General features: G+C 34.8%; 1 protein-coding gene across 4 annotated transcripts in view; it reads right to left on the bottom strand.

The window, feature by feature from the left end:
* CNTN4 (contactin 4) overlaps positions 1-23,043 on the bottom strand; it is a 979,742-nt gene that overhangs the window by 660,197 nt on the left and 296,502 nt on the right. Inside the window, exon 1 of one of the 4 annotated variants that reach the window (XM_036878223.2) lies at positions 19,068-19,151. The exons of the other annotated variants lie outside the window; for them this stretch is intronic. The gene's annotated coding sequence lies outside the window, so the exon portion shown is untranslated. Of the gene's footprint in view, positions 1-19,067; positions 19,152-23,043 lie in introns of those variants that run through there. 4 annotated transcript variants of the gene reach the window in all.

Below are 23,043 nucleotides of genomic sequence, written 5' to 3' on the forward strand. Positions count from 1 at the left end.
GGACTACATGTGCATATGTATTTTCAACTGGACAAGAATACGTATTTTTTGTAAATATATAAAAAATAAAGGTTAAAATGTGTATTTTAGCATATGCATAATTTTATAAATATACATACATGTATGGTATATACAAAATATGTATGCATGCTTCTTTCAAATAAAGAAAATAGGTATCATGTACATGCCTATTTCTTTAAAATTCATATTGAAGTACTGCCTAGCCATTCCTGTGGAAATGAAATAAAGGAGATTAAAATGGGATCTGAAAATAAGTGTTGACTACAAAGTTATGATTTCATATTTATGAATTCATTTATTATGTATGTGAAATTATTATATGCCACCAAACCTGGAAATTTTCAAACCCTTAAAAAGAAGGAACAAATATTTTAATTAAACAAAACTTATAAGATAAGTGCGCTTTAATTCCCTGGAATTCATAACATTTAACAAGATGATCCCAAAGCTATAATTTTGTTCCCCTTAAATTCTGGCTGTATAAACACAGCTACGGTTCATCTTCCTTTAATGATACAGATGTGAAAGGTATTCTCATAATGTGCAGACCTAATCTGACTGATTAGCTAAAGAGCAGATTTTTGTCATACAAAATCTACCACATATGTGCAAAAATAAATTTCAAAGTAAATCTTGCAAATAACCTCCAAAAACTAAAACTTACGAGATCTTGGGTGAGGCATACACAGGTGTGGCCTCTGTTTCACCATCTGTACAATGAGAAGACTGATCTAAAATACTCTCTGAAATCCCTTCTAGCTCAAATCCATGATGATACTGACCTCTGCTATTATCACATTCTATGCTATGAAGCTATTTTCACTTAGTACTGACAACCATAGTATTTTTGCGCATGGAGGAGATGAAATAATACATATTGGTAGGTCAGTTATATTCTTTATTATCTCACTTTTCCAAGGGGTGACTCTGAGGGAAAAATTGGGAATTTCTGTCTTTGCAATTTATTAAAATGAACCACATACCCAAATATACCCACTGAAGACTCCCTTCATCCACTATTTCTATTTATTACATAAACCACAATTATGTTTCCAAGAGTGACTCTTGGTGTCCTTCCATTAGCAAATTGCTGGCATGCCTTTTCCTAAATGACAATTATAAATTGTACTTCTTACTACTTTTTTTCTTAAAGTACATTTTCCTAATGTTTAATTTATAAATCATTTCCCAGATGTATTGGTAATAAATGGTTGAAGGCAGCAGACAGGTCTCCAACAGTAAAGCATCATGCTTGCTGTTTACTGGGAGTCCTCATTAAAAAGGTATCAGGAGAAAGCAAAATAAAAACAACCTTGTGAACCTTCGCATTTGGTCTCAAGGGACATATAACTCTAAGGATATCGATACCAAAATTCCTTAGTTCAAACTACCTCTTATATTACACAGAAAAGATTAATTTGGTGATATACTGTTTGTGTGAGATAGTTGCTTATGATTGGAATGAAAACAAAGCAAAAATAAGTGCTACTTGATATCACATATTTTTCCACTAAACAGTATTTTTCACAAGAGGACCATCAAATCCTTTTCAACAACCATGCTGCTCATAAATGAAGTAATTTTAAATGTATCACAAATGTTTAACATGTATGTAAGTGCACAGATACATGCATACCTTCTATCCAGAAATATGTACACATATATTATTAGTGGTGTGGTAGTCAACAATGTAGATTTATCACATATGGATTATTTCATGCAGTGAAGATTTATCATACATAGTGATTAATCTTTCAATTTACCAATTTTTAAAATAGTGACTTCTTAACACAAGACATCCCTTTGAATCGATCGGGACAACTTTTCATGACTGCATTTGTTATCTGTCGGACATCAAATTTAACATTTTGACTCACTTCTATCATCAGTTATAACATTCATACATGTTTCCACCTTCTCATGACCCAAAGAGGGAGTATCATCCATACGATAGATGAAGAAGGAACTACAAGGAATGTGGCCGAAGGATGTGTGCTAAGAGTACTAAAATACAGACACACCACCCCAATCCCAGTCCAGTGCTCATTACACTTGTTTTATGATTTTTCTATGCTTTAAGGCATTCTCCCACACAGTGAGGTGGATTTATGGCAGTTACATTCTGAAAGTTACCAGATCTTAGTTGATCTATAGATCACGAGTTGTATAAAGCAGATTTGTAAAGAAAAAGAAAAAACCCTAAAAGTATGTCAAATCTCAGCGTGATTCTTTGGATGTAACTGGATTTTTCAGAATCTACTAGACAACTGATTAATCTCAGTATTTTTTCCTCTTTGTTCCTAGCTAAATAAGGTACAAATAAAAATAATTTCCCTTTTGGTAGGTCTTCTTTCCAAATTCAAATATACCTGTTATACTATTAATCAAACCTATTTATTATTGTCAGATTTAGATAATAACACATGAACTAAACAAATGAACCAAGTATATTAGATGCTTAATTTTTAGTCTCTGCTTTATGCAAAAAAAAATTCTAATGTGATATATTGGAATCAAGAGCATTGAATTCAAATTTGTTTTTCCTCATTCTTGGTTCACCTGCTGGCATGAGCATTTATGAATGTTTCAATTCACAAGTAACTCATAGCCTAATAGTCTAGACAGCAGTTTGAACATTTTAGCTCAAAAGTTGGCTGTACAAATAGTATATATAAAAGTACTGATATAATTGTGTTGACTAAATTTGTCCTTACATTTAGATATTTCTCTTAGGAAAATAACAAGTTTAAAATCACAAATATATAAAACAAAAAAAAATGTGCCTGTTATCCTACTGTCTAGAAATCATCAGGCAACATTTTCAGTTTTAACTGAATCATTCACCTATTATTAGACCTTTAGGTTATTCTTTGCTCTTATTAATAACATGATGATGAACATTTTCACATCTACTTTCCTGGCTGAATTTTTCGTTATTAAATTGAATTGACAGATTTTTGTTCATTTGCTTTTTTAAAAACATGTTAACAAAGCGTTTTTCTGATCTTCCAAATCATGCAAGTACAGAAAATCCTGTTTAGAGCAATAGATACTGGACTGAGATTCAAGTAAAAAGCTGCATTAAACAGAAATGAAAGGACAAATATTACGATTCCACTTACATGGAATAGACTAATACACAGAGACAGAAAGTAGATCAGAGATTATCTCCAGGAACTGGAGAGATGGGGAGGAATGGGAACTTGTAGCTTACTGGTCACAGTTTCCCTCCAGAAGTGAGAAAAAAATTGTGGAAATAGATATTGGTGATGGTTATATAACAGTGGGAGCAAGACTGATGCCACTTAGCTGTACACATAAAAAATGTAAAAATGACAAATTTTATGTCATACATATGTTACCAAATGTTTAAAAAGTTGTAGTCAGCACATAATAATTAGAACCAACTAATTCAATGGGAATTTTGAACATATATATGTAATAATAATAGCAAGCTTTTGAGTATATACTATGTCAAAGGCTCTGATAAGTACTTACTTATTGTATCTTATTTAAAACTCAGGTAAACTGAGGCTTAAAAACTAGGATAAGTTTTGCATGGTCACAGTCTGAAGTGGAAAAGACATGACTTATACTACATTTGTATGACTTGAAAGCACTGCTTTTAGTTATTACACTGTCTAAATTATATTTCACATGCTTTGGGTGTAAGAGGCTCTGTAATGTTATGCTTATTTTACAGATAAGTGAAATTCAATGAGGTTTCATGTGTTGCCCAATACTACAAAGCTAGTTAATGGGAGAAGCAGACTTTTAAAAAAATTATTTTAGACTAAATTAGCAGAAATAGTACAGAGAATTCCCATATACTCTTGATCCAGTCTCACATGTTAAACTACATAACCATAGTGCCATGATCAAAACTACAAACTTTAATCAGATTTTACCAGTGTTTTCACTAATGTCCTTTTCCTTTTCCATGATATAAAAATACAATGAAGAGTATGAGTAAATAATATCATTGAGTGTACCTCAGTTTGGTTTTGTCTCATGATATGTTCTCACGATTAGACTGTGTTAAGTATTTTCTCAAGAATCAAACAGAAGTGATGTGCTCTTCTCAGTGTATCAGGTCAAGGGGAACATAACATCCATCAGTGGGTCTTGCCCACAGTAACAATTATCAAGATTTTCTAATGATGATGATCTTCTTTATTCCTTGCATTTATTCATTGGGTTTTTTCCATATGGGAGAGGTGTGTCTTCTATCTATTTCAATATAGACTCATGAATATTTATTTTATTCTAGGAGTTAGTAGTCAACATTATAGTAGTTTAATGAGCTGCTCTAATTGTCCTGCTTTGGCCATTGGAAGTTCCTTCATGCTGGCACCTGTGTCCTTTAACAAGCCCCCCCCATCCTTTTAGAGCAGGTCTTTCATACCAAAGATGCTCAAAACTCAAAATGTACTTTCCCTGCCCCAGGCCTGGAATCAACCACTTCTGCGAGGAACCCTTAAACAATGGTACTTAAATGCTAAGATCTAGGTTCTAGGTGTGTACATTGTTACTGTAGTGTTATTGTTTCTAAGCCTACTTAGAAAACAAAATTTGGAAATATATGTATTATACTGACAAAGAGCCAGACATTTTCACTTTCTCAAACAATTTCCACCCTTGTCCTGAATCTGGTTTGTAATCTGGTAGGATTCACAAATCAGGAAAGAATAGAGACATAATAAGCCAATTATATAAATAATTAAAACAAGAGGAGGAGGAAAATAAAGGCCTGATTCTCTCTTATTAGGTTAAGGACTAACAGATGTTCCTTACATGGAGAGGAACTCTAAAATACTTTAAATTATAAGTCTAGTTCATCTGAGAAAAACTCAAACTCAGTGCCTTTGTTTCCTTGTCTATGAAATGGGGATCACCTTTACCCCCTAGATAAGTCATGAAAATAATGTACGATAATCATTGTGAGGCACTTTGCAAACACTCATTTCATACTGTCCAATATGAAAATGCTTACTACAAGAAAAAAAAATTACCAGGATGTAACAGGCAGAATTATAAATATCCTTCCAAGATTCTCACTCCATAATTATTTCATCAATACAAATCTATGTTCTGCTGTGAAGGTACTTTGCTGATGGAATTAAGGTCATTTATCAGCTGACTTTAAAACAGAGAGATCATCCTGGATCATAGGTGGGCCCAAGGCAATCACATGAGCCCTTAAAAGCAGAAAAGGAAGGGAGAAGAGTTCATCAGATGTATATGAATAGGAAGATGAGGCCAGAGAAATGAGGCAGAAAGGGAGGGCAGAGAGGGGAGAGGAACTTGACCCACCATTTGTGCTTGGAAGAGGACCACAGGCCACGGTATCCAGGTGGATTCTAGCAAATAAGACTGACTCAAGCAAGGAAACCAGACCTCAATGATACCATCACATGGAATTGCATTCTGCCAATAGCTTGAATGAGCCTAGAAACAGATTCTCCCCTCCATCTCCAGAAGGGGCCAAGTAGCTGGCTGATCCCTTGCTTTCAGTCTCCTGAGACCCTTATAAGAGCGACGCTATGCTCACGCTTCTGACCCATGAAAACTGTGAGCTAATTAATGGGCATTTTTTAAGTCCCTATGTTTGTGATCATTTCTTAGGCCAGCAATAAAAAACAAATACAAGAGATTTCTGAAAGAAAAAAATGATTTAGAGAAATGGAACAATTATTTTCATAATCTATGTCAACCATACAGTCTCATATGCAATGACTGTAGTTGACAGATAATAGGAATCAGAAATACTTGACATGAGGAAATTGAATGGTATTACATGGACAATCTGCACTTAGAGGACCTACTATATAATCCCATCAGTCTCTATTTGAGACCCATATGACTCACAAACCAACCTACACTTACTTTCTAAAGAGCAACAGGATGATAAGAATAGAAAGAATTCAAGATCTGGATTTAAAACCTTACAAAATTTAATCTAGACTATATCTAATTCAGGCAGTAATCAAGTGACCTTTGAAATTTTATCACTTCTAAACCTAAATTTTAACATCTTTAAAAAGTAGCTATATTGGTTTAAGTGAGATACTGTAAATGAAATTTTTTTTATAAATAGAAATTATATAAACTACCATCAGATTGTGCACATTATTTGGTGATTCTCAGAAAATGATAAAAAGAATTGCTGTTGGTCAGATTAGCCTAGACTGTTAATTTATTAAGACTGATTTACAATTAACTCATTAACACTTACCTCGTATATTCTTCTACTTTGAGATTATAAATTGGATATATTAGAAGGTAGTTTGTGGTTTATGAAGAAAGTAAGAATGGAAGAACAGAAGAATGCAGAGTAACATAATGCTAATCCCAAAATTTCCAAATCAGTAAAAAAAAGACCAGGATATGAAGTAATTAGTCAAAATGAGTTCCTAATGAAGTAGAATGGACACCTAATCCAATACGACCGATGTCTTTTTAAAATGGGAAATTTGGACACACACACACACACACACACACACACACACACACACACACACACATGGAGTGAAGGCAAAGATGAGGGTGAGGCTACTACATACCAAGGAATACCAAAGATTGACAGTGAAACCAGAAAGGCCTGGAGCAGATTCTCCCTCACATTCCTCAGAAGGAACTTTCCTGTAAAAATCGTGATCTCAGACTTCTAGCCTCCAATCTGTGGGACAGTAACTGACTGTTGCTTAAACTGCCTAGTCTGTGGTCCATTGTTATGGCAGCCAGAGCAAGCTAGTGCATTCCTCTATTCAAAAGGAAAGATACACAAGCAAGTATTACAGTGAACTTATCCTGCAGAGCACTTAAAAGAACTTTCAAATACCTTGAGTACATTTAATTTCTTAATATATCCTGAATCATAAGGAAGGTGGGAATGGCTATTGCTGTATTTTACAGGAAACTAGTGGATATCTAATTGGAGAGCCTTGATTAAAATAAATGAGGTAGAGGAGGCAAAGCATGAGTCTAAAAATTTTAAGTTTGAATCCACAGCTCCTTTCCTGGTGCTATTCAGGCAATTTCCATTTGGCTCAATTCCTCATTTCTCCCCCTAAACTTAGATGAGAGAATATATCAAACAGAAATGGTAAGGGAGCTCAGACCTTGGAATGAATGCTTGGGACATGTTAAAATCTCATTAAGTTCAGGTTCAAACGGGTTGGGGGTCAGAACCCTGAAGAAAGGGTACAGTTGTCCTGGCAAGGCAGTGTCCACAAGCCCAGTGTCTCGATCAGACTGTCAAAACAAACCTGCCCGAGCTGGTCAAGAACAGTTCCAGCAGAGCACATGTCACAGACTTCATCTTTGTCCGATTCTGTTTTATTAGATTACAGTCCAGCAGATGTTCTTTGACCCTAGAGGAGCTCTAACATATTTTAAATTCCCAGCCTAGTTCCTCTGAGAAATTACTCAAAATCCAGGTCCTATTTTGTTGGTGAACAAAATTGCTTCTGTAAGATTAACATATTCAATCTCTGGAGCTTTCAGTTAAAGTTTACCTGGCGATGCACTGTGGTGAACAAACAGCCACACTTGTGTGGTGAAAGTTTTAACCTCTACAAAGTTTACAGCCTATCTAAAGAGCAAACTATTATTAGCTGTAGAAGCAATGGATTCAGAATCCCTGAAGAAAACTTCAGTCTAGGTACACTGTTCATCCTGAATAAGAATGAAATAATTCCTACTTTTCTTTGTTCCCTTACCCTTGAATTCCTTAGATTGTCTCCATACCACGTCCCCCTTGAGAAAGCCAGAAAAAAAACAAAATATCATAAACCTATTATTTTTACAGGAAAAAAAAAAGAGGTTCTAAAGTGTGAAGTATTTACACACAAAAGCACATTCAAGTGAAAACTATCTTTTGTTATCTCAACTTCTGGACTGATATCTCCAAAATAGCCACTATTCTACATTATCCCCAGTTATCTGAGAGACTTCTGAATGTTATCAGGCAACAGTTTATTGACTGGACACAGGGGAGATACAGTATGATGAAAAGGAAATTAAACAGGAAGATTTCTGTAGATGGCTTCACAACTAACAGGCTCGATGACCTTGAGAGGCTTTATGGGAATTATCTCCTCATTTGTGTAATAAACTACATGATCTCTGAGGTCCATTTCTAATCTAAAATTATGAGATCCAAATAATGTAACTGCGTCTTCAAGGCCTATTGAGAAGTAATTCTTCATTGTGATTTTGGAAAACCTGAAGAATAAACTAACTCTAAATAGAGACTGATTAAAGTGGGACCAGCTAGATTATTTCCATCTCAATATTTGGTATATACCTTCAAGGTGGAGAGTGGAGCATATATTGAAATTAAATGATAACCTATCATGTGCTATGTTCTGTGCTAGTTTCTCAATATACTCACTCCTAATCTATAAGAATTCTACCAAAAAAACAAAAAGTATAACGCTCCCCAAAGGGTTAATTTTAAACCAGAGTAGGAAGTGAGAAGGGGGTGCATATAATCTCTTAGAAATTAGAAGTTGGAGTATGGGACAGTGTTTCTCCTATTATGTACAGTATAATCCCAATGACTTCAAAGTAGCCATCAGAAAACGTGGAATAAAAGCCACCATAAAGTTGGTTTCTTTGTTTCTGGAACAAAATGCTATCACATAATTCCTTTTTAAAATTATAATAGGCATGATTTTTGCACCATCACTCAGACACAGGCTTGGAGAAAATATTAATATCTTGGAAACATTGTTACTACAGCTACATTTTCTATCTATTTGATTTATAGAACTAGCATTTAGAAGTTAAGCTATATTCTCTATCTAGAGAAACACAAACATGCATTAGGTGGCAGGGGAAGGTTTAATGGTGAACATGTGATTGCAAACGTTGTGAAGATTAAGGGGGAAAAGTTATGAAGAAATGGAGAAAATTTCAAAATAATACAGGGATAAGTTTCTGGTTTTTATTACAGCAGAAATGTTTAAAGTAAGAAAAATATAACCTGGTGTGTTATACTGGAAAGTTCTATAAGTAAGTTAGGTCTTGAAGGAGAGAAGATGCTGCCTCACTGAAAGCACAGAACCTAGAAATCCTAACAGGAGTGATTTTCAACTTAGAGTTATGTAAGTATTTCCTGGGAAAACCTAACCCCATAATTAGTCTCAGTTTGTCTGCCCACATTAAATACTACTACACAATGTATACAGTTACATTTCTTCTTGATATATTTCATTAGTAATGAAATCACTCACATCTATTGATCCTGTATGAAGAAAAATGGGGAGGTTACTCTTTACAAGTAGATTTCCACTACAGCATGATTATGTGGCAAGCTGGTAATTTTTACTCTTCATTAAAAATAAATATACATTTAAATATGATTCATGGTTAATCTACTTAAAATCCTGTAACAGACCAAATCCATTATTATCCTAAACTAGAATTAATTGCAGTGAATTTTTTGAGAAGCATAAGCCCTCGTGATATAACAGGTGAATGCAGTAGATTTTTACTGAGCATTTACTCTATGCAGGGCAAATACTAAGTATTATATGCACTGACCCATTCAATTGTTTTGACAACCTACGGACATAGGTAGTATTAGTATCTTTATTTACAAACAGAGAATGACAGAGGTTCAAGAACTTATGTAACTAGTAATCACTAGTAAGTTGCATAGCTTGTTTTCAAAATGAGCTCTCTCTCTCTCCAGGCTGAAATCACAAATGGATCCTAGGATATCCCACATGGTAAAAAAAAATCCTCTACTGCATGAGAACAATCTTGAAACTGCAGTCACAGAAGTTACAATGGCTCAAACCATACAAGAGTAAAACAAGACTTAAAGAAGGCACCAGATAGGGCATAGCAAGGGAGCATGCATAAAATGCTTACCAAGGCTTTAGCAAGGCCAGCAATAAGAAATTTAGAGACTAACCCTAGAGAGTAACCCAGGGCAAGGGCGTATCAGAATAAAAAGTGATTCTAGAAAACCTGACAACACAGATAATGCAAGGAAGGGTAGGTGCTCCAACCAAAGGAATACATCCCCCCCCAACCCCACCCCAATTCAATACTTCTTTCTTAGGATAATGCCTGGGTTGGGCCAAAGGATGCTCCCTGAATATTGCTTTTTGTTTTTCCAAAATGGTGTCTTGCTCCTAAGTTCTTATGGATTTTTAATTTACTATCTTTCACAGGGCAAATTTAAATGTAAGATTCATCTAACAAATTGACCTCTCAAAAAGTTTGACCCCTATAGCCTATAGTTTCATTGAAAATCCAGATGCATAATACAAACCTATGGTAAAACTGAAGGTAGGGGGTCAAATTCAGTAAGCAAAATTGAAAGGAAAATAAACCTACCATTTGGAATCAACTCCAGATCAAATTTCATTCCCAAAAGTTTCAAAGGACTCTGAAGTACTGGCTATAGACTGCTTAACAGTGATGGGTCAGAAACTGTTTTGGGGACACTTTACTCATAAAGTTGTGTTTTCATACTGAACCAAGTACAGTCTTTTCTACATACTCTTACTAAACCTTCCCTTAGTAAACCTACTTCTACACAGGCTTTTCTCCCTTAATGGCAATACAATGGGACAGCTTTTTGTATAGAAAATAAAGTTAGGGAAATGTTTTTTTTTTAAATGATAGCTGTCAGCCATTACTGTAAATGAGTCCAAAGTAGTACCATACTAACAATGAAACAATTTCATGAAACTGTCATTCTGATGCATACTTGCCCCTAATTTTGCATACACAAAACAATTTAAAACAGAGAATGAACTATTCAACCCTAAAGAAGAAATATCAATTCTTTTTTTGCTTTATTATGTCCTACAATTATGTGGCATAATAATCTCTTTCTTTCTGGACACTCTTTGGATATGTATGATATTATTCAAGCATACTTAAAATTATAGGAGTTTTCATATTTTGTGATGCACTGCTTATATCTTTCAAGAGCTATGTGTCACATCATGGCCTCTGACCTAAAAAGGAAACCACCCCTATTTTTAATACTTTACCACCATGTATATAGGATTCAAGAAAAATTTTTAACTTGTCAATTTTTTAGAAACTGGCTATATGGAAGCAATAGAACATAATTAAGGTATTTTTTATCTCCCAGGACACTTTCACATTTAGCCAATTTTATAGAATCAATTTATTTTCTATTTTCCTGCACCAAATCCAAAGCCATGGAATTGTTTTTTAAAAACATAATCTGTTTTAATTTATGTCATACAGAACCAGGATCACTGGAGAGTGATCACTCAAACTAATAAAGGTACTGAAATTTCTATTAATAATATGCAAGTTTACAAAGATTTAGCAAGATTATTTTTTTCTAAAATAATTTCTTAGAATGGCTAAGCTAGTGAAATGTAACACACACTTATTTAGCATAGTTAATCATATCATATATTTCTAACTTATTAAAATGTATATAGACAAAACCACCAATTTAAATCATTAAGTAGGTCAGAACTTGGATGTAATTTCCTTCTTTAAATTGACATGTTGGGCACTGAGGCATTTGTAATATTAGTTAAGAGTTCTGTTGTCTGAATTTGATAAAGTCAGCTATGTGTTTATGTGGACAGTACACTTCTGAAGTATTCAGAAATTGCTAAAACAAAATTCTGCACATGAGACTAAACTTGTGTTTGCACAAAAGAACATAATTTAAGTTCATATATTTTTCTGCAGAAGATTTTAACATAAAACGACATTACATATTAAAGAGAAAACCAAAGAAGACTGGGAGGCTTCATCAAGTATTAAAACTAAGTATCCTAGCAAAAAACAAAAAGGATCGTATATTCTTAGTTGTTGCTTTTTTGAAGAGCTATAATTCGTATATGAAAAATAACGTACTTACTATTTCAGATGTCTGCTTTCAACAAATACTGAACTTATCTTTAGCATAACTTCAATCCTTGGTGCATTATTTATTTCCTCTTTAACAGCAACAGAGATGCAAGATGTTCCAAAGCTCTACTTTCAGTTTTCTTTAACCAGTCTTTTACATGTCCTGTTATTTGCTTCAGCATCTATGAAACAACTCCATCCTTCACAATAATAAAAACCCTTGAAGCAATCCACATCTGCTTCCTAATACTGAATTTCAAATTTACTCACAAAAAAAACCCCTTCTTTACTTCATATTTCAGAAACTTTCATGGGTTGAATATTCCAATCCCTTTACCATACCACAGAGCACTAAATGGTAAGAATTACATTACAGCAGCTCCTTAGATTATAACTGATAAGGTGAGCCTTTTACATTTATATTGGGTTCTGAGGAGCTGATGCCATACCAGTCTAATAATTAATAATTCATGGACCCAAATTACAGCCTTAGAAGGAAACAGCCACTTTGAGTAGTTCTTTCATAATCTTCTGATTTATGTATGACAGCACAGAAGAGTTCTAGAGGAGGTTAAAAAAAAAAAAAGATCCGAGACATAACACTTGAGTTTTAAAATTAGTACTGCCTTTGCGCCAGCTGGGACTGTGGTAGCATCATGGGAGTTCTGCCTCTTTGAGCACAGACAATTCAGAGAGAACAATATCACTTTAAATGAGCATTTGGCCAGTGAAGATGTCCAGGGAAAAGTAAAAGATGCAGGAGATTGCGGGAGCAGGTCTCAGTTTGAGGGGGGCACTTTGGAGAAAAAGGTGGGGGGGATTTCACCCTGCTGTTCCTAAAAAGTGACCCTGAACAGGATTTCTGAGAAGACATGTCAGGTTCAAATCTACCCTCCATCTCATTATCCCTCATACCTGGAACAGCTCAGTAGGTGACAGTCACCAAGCACGTGCTGTGTGCCTGTTTCCATGTTCATTCCCACAGAGCATTTGGTTACACACAGTAATTCACACACAACAGTTTCTTAACACATAGGTTACCAATAATTTTCAGGCTCAATGTTTTCAAAGACTAATTTTACTGAGGAATAATTTCCATATCATAAACTGCAGAGATCTGAAATGTGCACTTCATTCCATAGTCCTATCAAGATAAACAATATTTTCATCATGCCAGAAGTTCCCTTATACTCCTTTATAGGCATAATACATTCCTTGCATTATAGATTATGTTGCCTATTCTAGTGTTCTATTTAAGTGGAATCATGCAGTATGTGTTACTTTGTGTTTGACTTCTTTCACTCAACATGTTTTCAGATGCACTCATGTTGCTTTTTATTACTGAATAGGATTCCATTGAATAGTATCCCACAAAAAAAATATAACTTTAATGACTGAAAAGAACTAATAGTGTTTGTTACTGAATAATATTTTATTGCTGAATAGTATTTCATTCATTAGTGAATAGACTACAGCCATTTGCATACTGATTCTTCTGTTGATAGACATCTAGGCTATTTCCAGTTTTTTGTGACTGTGAAGAAAGCTACTGTGACAGTCTAATACAAGGCTCTTTCTAGATCTGTTTTTGTTTCCATTCCTCTTAGACAAACTCTACTGTATAGAAATGTAATTGCTAGGTTATACATTTCACTCTAATTTTTATGAAAATATTAAAACTATTTTCCAAAGTAATTACACCATTTCACATTCCCATCCATAATATATGAGAGCTCTGGTTACTCCACATCCTCACCAATATTGGTTGTCAGTCTCCTTCATTTTAGCCATTTAGTGGGCATATAGTGGTATGTTATATGTTTTTAATTTTCATTTCTCTTACAGCTTATATTGACCTTTTTTTTTTATGTACTTATTGGCTTAAGGATCAATCTTCACTAATTGTTAATGCTTTGAGTTAATGGTAGATCAAAAAAATGGTTACCCACATAGGCATAAGCCTGGGTCTTTGAAGCAGTGCATGTACGAAACACTATTTTCCCATTCAGTGAGGTCTGGTCCCTGTCCCTATGATCAGATATTGTTCCTGTTAGTATGGAAACCCTGAGCTCTACCTACTCACTCTCTGGTGGCCCTTTTACTCTGGTTTGATGAAGTTACACTTATTGGTCTTTTTTTTTATTATTCTCAGTATTAAAAAATAATAATAATAACTTCCTTTGTATATAAAGCAAAACTCTTTGCAAACTCATGTTAATTATTAGCATGCTTAAGCATTTCACTTTCATTGATGGGTGTAAAACAGACTGGTGTTTCAATGTCCATAGGAAATCCTAATCAAAACTTGAGTCTTGAGTCTTGCTTTTCTTATTCATAAAATGAAGTTAGCAGCTTTCTTTTAGGGTTGTTATGAGGATTAAAATAGACAATTGATAGGTGACAAATCTGGACCCATCGAAGGCAATGATGGTAAGGAGTGGTAGCAGCTGTGACTCCTATTGCTCAATCTAAAGGTGATTTCAACTCACACTGGGAATTATTTTCTTTGAGTGACTTAGCCAGCTTACAGTGATTCTTTCCTATCTTTCACTTCATCTCCTCGGGTAGATCATGACCATCTGTGAGCTTCAAGGATACTGCTGCTGCTGATGATACTTAACAAGTATATACAGTTTTTGTAAACCAAGGTTTATACAAAGATAATAATAGTAAAGAGGGTAACATGATTTCAAATGTTCAATATTACTGCACTTTATGTAATCTCATAGAGTAAGGCAGACCCATGCTTAAAATATTAATTGAACATGCTAATAAAGATACTTATATAATAGATAGAAAGTAATGTAATCAATGGAAATCTATGAAAAGAAAACAAAAATGTACCAAGAGGAATGACTGATTAATGTCTGTCATAAACTATTACCAGGTGGAAGGAGAGCCTTGCAAATTTGCGGAAAGATGATGGACATTATGGATTTATGTTCACTACTACCCCTGCAAAAAATTCACATGTTTAAGTTCTAACTCCCAGTATCTCAGAATGTGACATTATTGGGAAAGAGACTTCTTGCAGATATAATTAAGTTGTAGTTAAATAAAGATAATGTAATTAATGTGTGACTTAATCCATTATTACTGGGGTCCTTATAAAAGGGGAAACATGGAGACAGAGATATGTGCACAAGAATGTCAACATGAAAATGAAGACAAAAGATCTATAAGCCAAGGATTTCAAAGAATACAAACCATACACAGAAGGTAGAAGAACAGCGTAGCAGAAACTAATTCATGGTCATCAGCAGGAACTAACCCTTCCAACTTGATCTAGGCTTTCTAGACTTGGGAATTTTGAGAGAACAAATTTCTATGTTTTAAGACACCCACTTTGTAATACTTTGTTACAGCAGCCCTAGCAAACTAATACAATAGGGAGGCCAAGAGTCCCAGAAAGAGAGGCAACAGAGAATCAGCCTCACGTCTCCTAGGTCATGAAGGCTGTGCATTTATTTATAATCTGATGATAACAGACATAGTAAGTGGTAAACCAATGAAAAGTGCTTAATGACCAGGAGATGAGGGTGCAGAGAAGAGTTTCCAAAGGAGCTATTGGAGGTCATAAAGGTGAAAGAGGAGAAGCTAAGCATATATCAAATTGTCAAATCTCTCCCAGGGGACAGCTGATAATAGATTTTCTGAAGATAAATCTCCACATGGAAACAAAGCAACAACTGTTTTCACTTCCTTAATACTAACTTGCCCTTAGATAGTCAAATGGATTTGAGAAGGCTGAGATACAGTCTGGTAGGATTTGATTCAGCACTCTGATTTGGGGTCACGGAGTGACATTTTTCTTAGCTGGGCATTACCAGCAGGGTGCAATCTGAGAAGATTCAGTTCTATTCTGAGCTCCATAAGAGCAGCCACAATGCCTCTAACATGTGGATTGAAACAAGATGAATAAAAACTCACCCTAACTGCTTAAAGCTATTGTCTTTTCTTGGCCCGGCTAACCTGAAAACCAGACTGAAAACCTCTAAGTGGCTGTACTCCCACTTTTCCACAACTGGGAGGTCATTAGAATTCTTACAGTAAGCTCTCATGGGTAACAAGCACAATCCAAAAGCTTGCTACTCAAGTTTTTACAATTAGAGGCAATCTTTGATTCTCAGCCATCAGTTTATGGGGGAGGTAGTCCTAAATTCAAAATCCTTGCTGAGGTCATGCAAATGTCTAATACAATGTTTATGTAGCTAGTTATCTTTCTCAGTCTATTCTGGCATCCCATGTAAACATCCCATGTGCTCCATCCTTTATTCATCAGACCATATGCCAAAATGAGGCTCAGTTCACACTGATATCTTTTTTCTTGGGGGGGCCATGTTGGTAAAGTTTTCAGGTGTAGAGCAGGAACAGAAGTTAGGGAGCTGAGTTTATACACGGTATTGCTCTCCTCTAGCTCTGACTTTGGACAGCAACTTTGCAGCCAATTTCAGGTAACACCAAAGTGTTTCCATTTTTCTTAGGGTTTGTCATGGCTTCATATACTGAATTTGAGAATGAGCCTCAGCCACGTAAGCCTGAGATAATGCAATTGTAAAAATGATCATACAAGGGGCTAGCACGGATTTAATCAGGAGGCAAGGGAGTTGAATGAGCTTATAATAAGCAAACACTAAATGACTCTAACACACTTTTATTATGCACTCTGCTTCACTTTTCTGCTTCAGTAATTTTGGATTGGAAGCTGTTTATTATTTTTGAAGATATGGCAAGTATCCAACCCCATAAACAAAAGCGTTCCTCAGATGCTAGCCATTTTATCATGTCAGCATGATGTCCACAGGCAGTGTGGCAGCAAAGGTCAATATTGAGCCCATTACAAACTAAAACTGGCCCCCATATTACTGTCCAGCTATTCAGAATCTGTAAGGAACACATGTTATTAGGATTTTAAGCCAGATGATAACCATTATGAATTCTGCTTTGCATCTTTTATTTTGTAACCTAAAAAATGTACTTAAAGAACAATATTTCTGGAAGAAGGAAGTGCTTTTCAGAGTTCACGGTATTTAAAAGGTATTATATTGAAAGCTTGGGTTTAGCGATTCTCTGAGCAAAATTTCCCAGCACCATAAATAAATAAAATATCATTATTTGGAAACTAATGGGTTGATGAAGTGGGTTGATGAGGTCTCAGTGATATACCCAGCACTATTTTTTATAAAACGATTCTAAAATGCTCAAGTTCCCCAAGACTGTCCAAATTTTAATATTATGCTACATCGTTCTATCATTGCTGTTTTCTCTGTTGCTCTCTGCATAAACATATAGACACTTTTTTTCTGAACCCACTGACAGTAAGTTGTAGACATACATTCATTTCACTCTAAGTAATTTAGTACATATGTCTTAAAAGCACTCTCTTTTGCAAAAATAATAAAACTCTTTATATTAAAAATAATAACACTCTCTTATGCAAAAATAATAAAACTATCAAAATCTGGAAATAAACATTTATAGAGTACTGTTATCTAACCTAGTTATTCTAATTGTACCAATAATGTCCCTTGGAGCCAGAGCAAATCTCAGCTCATATACCCCATATATGAACATGTCTCTTTAGTCTCATTTAATCTGGAAGAATTTTTCAACTGTTTTTTTTCCTGTTTGTGTCCTTGAAATATTTGAACAGACTGGATAATTATTTTATGGAATTGAGTTTGTCTGATGCTTCCTTATGATTATATCTTTTTGTGATTTTTTTTTTTTTGGTGTTCTCAGTGCAACAGAGCAAAAGGCACATGATGATGACTTATCCCATCTGACCATGATAACTTTGATCGCTTGATTAAGGTGGTGACCATCAAATTTCTCCACTATAAAGTGTCTATTTTTACCTCTCCAGGCAATGGGGATATGTAAATGAAGATGATTCTCCCTTGGAATGCACAGTTTACCTTTAAACATGGGGGTTAGGTGTGCCAACCCATGTGCAGTCAAAAATCCATGTGTAACTTCTGACTCCCCAAAAACTTAACTGCTAATAGCTTACTGTTGACTGGAAGTCTTACCAATAACAAACAATTAACATACATTTGTATGTTTTATGTATTATATCCTGTATTCTCACAATAAAGTAGGCTAGAGAAAATGTTTTTTCAAATTGTCCCGTATCTCCAGCAAATTTTTCAATATATTTATTAAAGAAATCCACATCCAAGTGGACTTGAGCAATTTAAACCTGTTGTTCAAGGATCAATTGTATATTTTATCAAGGGAAGGAGACAATGACAAAGGGAAAAAAGGAAAAAAGGAAGGGGACAGTGAAAGAAGGAGGGTAAGAATGAACAAAAAATAAAAGATAAATTCCCATAGTGCTATCAGAAAAGCAGAATAAGGTTACTGGTTTAGAACAGGACAGACAGGACAGGGGCAAGGTCTCTCTGAGGAAGTAAACATTCACTCTGGAGAAAAATAATGAGAGGGGCTCCAGCCACGTGAAGATATATCAAGGTGGAACAGTATTCTTGACTGAGAACAGGAAGCTACTGGACAGAAATAAGTTGCATGAGTTAAAATCAGATTGTTTAAGCAGGTTTCTGATCTATTGTGTTAAGACTACATGGGCCATAGCATGGAATTTGGATTTATTCTGAGAGAAAGCCAAAGAGTGAAATAACGTAGTTTCTGTTTGGGTATTGAATTGAGTGTAGCAAGCATATAGGAAGAGACCCCAGGATGGGCTCATTTGTTTACAACACTGGGTTCCAAATCACAGCTTTTCAGCCACAGAGAATAACAGTGCATTGGCTGAAAGAAAAAACAGTTCTGATATACCTACCTTTAAAGCTATTTTGTATCAAGAACATTCAACTATGGACTAGATTAATCATGTGTATGTAGTATATTATGCAACTATTATAACCTGGAAATTTTTAACCAAACATATCTACAACTAACCAGAAATATTTCCAGCATTTGACTCTATTTTAAATATGTTTTGCAAACAGAAATCCTTTAAAATTGTTTTCCAAAACATACATTGTTTAATTTCATGTATTTAAAAATTAGCTCTATTGACTAATTCAGAATAAAAGCCTGCCCCAAAATCATAATACCACACTTAAGTCTTTGCACGAAAACCAAATATAAAGGCTCATTAGGTATTATCTTAACCATGTTTTCAGAAAAGCTGACTGCATCCTTCTAGAACCTCATACCTGGCATGGTATAGGGCAATTTTAAAATCAATTCGGTTCACACTTTGTTCTTAGGAAGACCAGCTCTTTGTTTTCTGTCTTCTGATGATACATATAGTTCAGGTATAATGGCTGGAACATAAGAAATAATAAAGAGTAATGGAAGTGTATCCCTTAAAACTAGTATCACAACTCTTGGAGGAAAAACAGCACAACAAAGCAAGGAAGATCTTTGAAAACAAGTTTTTGGATAAGTGCTCAGAAGTAAAAATAAAAGTGAAATCCATCCATATATCTACTTCTTGGTTTATAATTAAATTTCTTATAGTTAAATTCAACATTTTTTTTCAAATATCTCCATTATTATTCTTCCACTTATTTACCAAATGATAATTTAGCCAAATTTCTTAGTTAGTAAAAAATCCAGCCACTTAAAATGGAAGAGAGTATATTTATTTATTTATTATTTTGGCATCATAGTCAAAATAACAAAAATCATGTTTCCTTTGATAAAAAGCAAATTAACAGGAGCAGAAATATTCTATGCCAATTTTATTTTTAGATGTTCTTCCTTTTATTGTTAATAAAAATTTTCCCTAAGAATAATGGAAATAACTCATCAGATTAACATATTTTAAAAGTTGTTAGCAATCTGTCTGTAAAGGTATTACTTCTACTGGCTAGCAGAACTACAGTCCTTGAATTACAGAAGCATTTTTAAGAGACATGTAACAAAAGACCGGACTGTGTTATAACTTAACTGAAAGAAAGATGCAAAGCCAACAGATGAGAAAAAGGAAAGGGAGATATTCATAGAGTTTCTTCATAAATGACTGCTATAAATTTCATCTTTTTCCTTTACTGATCACTAATAAAAAGGTAATCTTTAAGTTAAATGCTCAATTATAGTTATGTTTTATCTCAGATACTTATGGTAATTATCTCCTATCCTCAATGTAATTTTTAATTCACAGTTTGTCTAACTATCCTATATATAGGTTTCAGTTATAACCTACTGCAAATAATTTTTGAAAGGGGTACATAATATTTAGTGAGTAATTTGTTGAGGTATGTATACCTATTGTTTCTTAAGAGGAAAACAGGCCCTTAGTCATCATATTTTTAGCAAAAAGCTACAAAAAGAAACAGTTTTGCAATTTTCATACATCTCTTTAGAAATTTTCTAGATTCAAGCATGTGAAATGTTTAGTGTTCCACTTAAATCAACTTTTCCAGAAATTATTGCTAAGAACACAAACATATTTTCCAACAAATATTTTAAATGCAACATAAACGTACTTTGCAAATAATGATTTAAACAAACTTCAAGAAACCAGACTCTTATAGTATTCTGGCATATTGCTAGTTAGAGGAAATGGCCCCAGATGGTAAAGCATTCTTTATTACCTGAAGTGCTTGTAGTAAAATAGGCCCAAAGAAAGACTATGAATTGTACATCTCACTCCTACAAACTTACCACGTGGCCACTCATTGTACCACACAAGGGTTGAGTAGACAGCAATGCAATTTTGAAGGGAGGAAAGCAAAATAATCCAGTCAAAATGAAAGCAGAGACTTAGTTATTCAAGCATTCATGCTTCCCTTCCAAGGACCATGCTAGGCAGTAGGATAAAAATATGAATAGTATATAAGCCCTTCCTTGAGGAATTCATGATCTAATGATACAAAAATATGAACAAATATATTGTGACAGGACAATAAATAGTATGTGCAAGAGACAGAAATGTATGTAATCAAGGTAATATGGAGGTGGGGTGATCACCTGTCTTTTGAACATTGGGGAAGATTTCTCCTAAGTGGTGGCTGAGCACACAGCATTTATTTATTCATTTACCAAATACTGATGGAGCACTGTTATGGGTTGAATTGCATCCCCTGAAAAGAGATCTGGAGTCCAGGTGATACCTACTCGGCAATTGGGTCTTTACACATGTGATCAAGTTAAGATAAGGTCATTGTGGTAAGCTATAATCCAGTATGAGCAGCGTCCTTATAAAAAGAGAAAAATCTGGACATACACACAGACACAGAAGGAGTATTGCCAAGTAAAGACAGAGGCAGAGATTGAAGTCTTGTCCCATAAGCTACAGGATACCTGGAGTTATCAGAAGTTGGAAGAGGCAAGGAAGGATCCTTCCCTACGGGCCTCAGAGGGAGCAATGCCCATCAACACCTTGATTTTGGAATTCTAGTCCACAGAAATATGACCACGTAGATTTCTGTTTTTTTAAGTCACTCAGCATGTGGTCCTTTGCAGCCTTAGGAAACTAAGGCAAGCATCAGCCATGGACAATACCCCAGAAAAGTTGCTCTGGAAGTGGTGCTGAGAAGGACAAAGAAATGTCCTGAAGGTGCCTACAGGTTGCTCTAGACAATATAACAATATGAACAAAACACAAAATTATGGGCTGGTATTATTTGTTGGGAGAGTTGTAAGTGTGTTGATATTAGTGTAGAAAAAGAGGTATGGTGAAGATGGAGATGGAGGCAAGGGCCAGATCACAAAAACCCTTCTAGTTCTTGGTAAAGAGTGTGGCATTCATCCTGTGACAATAGCGAGGTTGATGGTTTAAGCTAAGGAAATGATGATACACTTTTACTTTCAGTAGGTCACTCTGACAGCAGCAAGATAGTAGGCAATATGAGAGGGAGAGAGACCAGTTTGAAAGTGACATTAACAGACCAGGCAACAAATCAAATGAGAATCTGAGTGGAGGTAGTGGTAGTAACAGTGACTTTCAAACGGAATGATTTCAAACTTAGAGCAATGTAGAGAGGGCTATGTACAACTAATATTTTTTAAAAAAAGAATATTGTTTAAGGAAATGTGCTAGAAGACAGAAAAACACTTAAAACCAGGTTAAAAAAAAAGATTTAAAGAAGTCCTTCCATATAGAAACCAAGGATAGAGATGACACGCACACACACCCCACAAAAATACACTGAATCATTCCTAGCGTGGAGCCCAGAGAGCTAGCTGTATGAGGGAGCTGACTGAAGTGCTGGACTAAGAGCATGGCAGATATGAGAGTTCTATTTAATTTCAAAAAAGAAAAAGGGACTTCCACAAAGAGACTGATTCAGCTGGGCATTTGTAGTTAACTCTGACTTATAATTGTTTTTGACAAAACCAAGACTTTCCAATCTATTGTGTTAAAAAATTATTAAAATAAGCATAATAAATATGTATCTTCTTGGTATTTTCTGACATTAATCTAAACAGTAAGAAAATCCCCCCAATTTAATCCAATAGATGGATTCATGTGCTCTGAGTAATTACATGACTTTGGAAGAGATTAGACGAGAACCTGAATGGAAACTTACCACGACTGGATTAGAGAAATTTAACTCAGGGTTCACAGTTCTCACCCTTCAGTTGCTCAGAATGGCTGGATATATACACGTTGGTCAGTACACCAGGACCTACTTATTTAGCCTTGCCTCATTCAATACTTTATTAATAATGAGGCTAATAATAATGATAGTGGCTAATGTTTACAGAGACCCTATCATGTGCCAGGCTCTAATGCTATAAACTCAATGCACTATCTTATTTGATCCACCAAGTCAACTCTATAAAGCAGGCCCTAAACTTATTTCTCATTCTATTGAGAAAACCACACCTTAGGAAAGATAAACAACTTTTCCAGGTGGTGAATTAAGGATTTGAATACATTTTTAATTATAAAGTTATTAAAGTCCATCATAAGTGTCAAAGAGCTGTAACATATACATACATATATTAAAAGAGTATAGTGTTGTGATTAAATCTATGAGCTGTTGACAAGATACTGGAGGATCAAAATTCATATTTAGCTCCATCTCTGCTGTGTAACATGGGACAATTTACCTCATCCAGACCCCAGTCTCTTCAGCCATGAAATGGAAAAAATAAATAGTATCTACTTAAAGAGCTGTGAGAGGATTAAAGCTGTTGATAGACGCAAGTGTACACATACATAATGTAGAAGGGACT

Source organism: Manis pentadactyla, chromosome 1 (genome assembly GCF_030020395.1).
Source record: "Manis pentadactyla isolate mManPen7 chromosome 1, mManPen7.hap1, whole genome shotgun sequence".
NCBI lineage: Eukaryota > Metazoa > Chordata > Mammalia > Pholidota > Manidae > Manis > Manis pentadactyla.